This window comes from Orycteropus afer, unplaced genomic scaffold (genome assembly GCF_000298275.1).
Source record: "Orycteropus afer afer isolate SDZICR_OR568_19922 unplaced genomic scaffold, OryAfe1.0 scaffold00012, whole genome shotgun sequence".
Lineage (NCBI taxonomy): Eukaryota > Metazoa > Chordata > Mammalia > Tubulidentata > Orycteropodidae > Orycteropus > Orycteropus afer.
Genome location: NW_006921599.1, coordinates 5,951,069 through 5,954,057, shown reverse-complemented (window position 1 = coordinate 5,954,057; position 2,989 = coordinate 5,951,069).

Sequence of the window (2,989 nt, the reverse complement as noted above, 5' to 3'; positions counted from 1 at the left end):
AATATATGGTCTATCTTGGAGAATGTTTCATGTGCACTGGAAAAGACTGTGTATTTTGCTGTTGTTGGGTGAAGTGCTCTGTAGATGTCTATAAGGTCAAGTTGGTGGATTGTATTGTTTAGCTCTTCTGTGTCTTTGTTGAGTTTCTTTCCAGTTGTTCTATCTTTCATTGAAAGTGGTGTATTAAAATCTCCAACTATGACTGTGGAGTCATCTATTTGTCTTTTCAGCTCTTTTAAAGTCTGATCTATGTATTTTGGGGCTTTTTCATTGAGTCCATAGATGTTTATTATGGTTATATCTTCCTGTTCAATTGATCATTATATAATGTCCTTCCTTATCTCATATGGTGGTTTTTGTCTTAAAGTCAAATTGATCAGAAATTAATATTGCCACTCATGCTGTTTTACAGTTGCCATTTGCTTGATATATCTTTTTCCAGCCTTTGATTTTTAGTCTATTTTTGTCTTTATCTCTAAGGTGTGTCTCTTGTAGACAGCATATTGATAGGTTTTGTTTTCTTATCCAATCTGCTACTCTCCATGTCTTGAGTGGTACATTCAATCCATTAACATTCAGTGTAATTATTGATAAGTATGAATTGTTTGCTGTCATTTTGTTAAATATTTGTGGTTTTTCACAGTGTCTCTGGTTTCTCTGCTCCATGTAATTTTCTCTGCTGAGCTCATTATGTTTATGAGTCATGTTATCATTTCTTTTGTTGCTGTTGTTTTAGTATTTGCTGAATATTTGTGCTTGTCCTCCTTTTTATTGTGATGTGAAGGTTTATCATTTTACTTTGAGATTACCCTGTGATTTATAATTTTCTCTCCGAGTTTAGAACAGTCCATTCTATCTTGCAACTCTTTTGACTTCCTCAACCAAAAAGTTCTGTAACCTCAAAGTATTTTCTCTCTTTTTGGTTTGTGTTGTTGTTGTTTTATGTGTCGTCGAGTCAGACCTGACTCATAGCAACCCCTCCTTGGGTTGCTGAGGCAGTATCACTATGGAAGTAGATTGTCCAACCTTCCTTCTGAGGAGTGGCTGGTGGATTTGAACCACCAGCATTCTGGTTAGCAGTCAAGTGCCTTAGGCACTATGCTACCAGAGCTCCTCATTTGACAATTATGTCCCTGGTCCCCTGTTTACAATTCTGTAAGCTTATTTTACTTCGGATATGTCCATAGCTGTGGTTTCTCGGTTATGTCCATCTTGTGTAATAATGGTCGGTGGTTGTTTGCTATTATTCGTTCTCTGTTCAAAGGACTCCCTTAGTATCTCTTGTAAGGTTGTTCTGGTTTTAACAAATTCCCTTAATTTCTGCTTATCTGGAAATCTCTTAATTTCACCGTCATATTTGCGGGACAATTTTGTTGGGTATATAATTCTTGGTTGGAAATTTCTCTCTTTCAAGGTTTTATATATACCATCTGTGGTAGGTATGTTTGTGTGTCAACTTGCCTGGGCCTGGTTGAGTGGCTGGGCAGCTGATGGTAGTTATTTCCCATGATGAGACTGGCAATCAGCTCCATGGTGGAATCTACCACAAGCAGCTGAGTAGCTGCCTTTGGGAATGTGCTCTGCTTCCTATATTTAAGGAGAAGCCTTGGGAATGGTCTCTAGCCTATGGAACGCTTGGACCCTGCATGTAGCCATGTCTTTGTTGAGCAGCCTGCTATGCTCTGCCAACCTTGGGACTTACAATGGACTTAAGTTAATGGCCTGCTGTGCCTTTTTACTTGTCAACCTTGGGGCTTTTTAGCCTCAGCAACCAGCAGCTGTCTGAGTGAAGAAATGCCTCTAGCTCCAGTGGGCTGGGAGCAGGAGGCAAAGTTGGACCCCAAGGCTGAGGGGCTTTCACCCAGCCCCTAGATCCTGGTATTTTGAATTTGGACTTAAATCCTCCAAATTGTAAGAATAAACTCCTGTTTGTTAAGGCCATCCCGTTTGTGGTAATTTCTTGTCAGAGTGGCACTAGTTAACCACAACTCCATCCCATTGCCTTCTCGCTTGCATGTTCTCTACTGAGATATCAGAGCTTATTCTTATTGGTCGTCCTTTGTAAGTAACTTTTCATTTTTCCCACGCTGCTTTCAGGATTCTTTCCTTGTCTTTGGTTTTGATAAGTTTGATGATGATATGTCTTGGTGATTTTCTTTTGGGGTCTATCCTGTTTGGGGTTCATTAGACTTCCTGAATGGATATATTCTCATCTTTCATCATATCGAGGAAGTTCTCTTCCAACAAATCTTTCACAATTTTCTCAGTGATTTTATTTTTCTCTTCCTGTTGTGGAATTCCAAATTGCATGTAGGTTGTTCCTTTTGATGATATCCCACATGAACCTTAGGCTTTCTTTATTGTGCTTTGATCTTGTTTCTGATTGATCCTTTTCCAAAGAAGTATTCAGGTATTTGTTTTCAATCTCATGAATTCTGTCTTTCATTGCATCAATTCTACTCCATTGCCCTTTCAATGTGTTATGTATTTCTGAAAATTTAGTATTAATCTTCTGGATTTCTATCTGGATATTTAGAATCATTTCTAATATTTCATTTATTTTGTCATTTTGTTCTTGTATTTTCCTCCAAAATTGTTCTAGAGTTTTGTCTGTGTTTTCCTTAATTTTGTCAGTGTTTTCTTTTATCTGTGTCTCAATCCTTTGAAGGTACTGAAATATAATTCTTTTGAATTCCTTATCAGGGAGTTCCAATGCTGCTTCGTCCTCAGGAATGTGTTCTGTTTCTCTATCCTGCTCCCTTGTTTCTACCACTTTATCCTGCTTCTTTGTGTGGGCTGTGATGGTCTGTTGCTTCCGAGGCATCATGACGTTGTTGTATTTAGATCTCTGTTAACTGTTTCTGAAGAGAAGCTAAAGGTGAGTTGGGCTCTTCTTGGTGGTTGTTTATCGTTGACCAGTTGGTGGAGAGAGAAGTGGTGGCTCTCACTCAGTAAGTGAAGGTGCAGGAAGTGTGGGTGTAATTGTGTC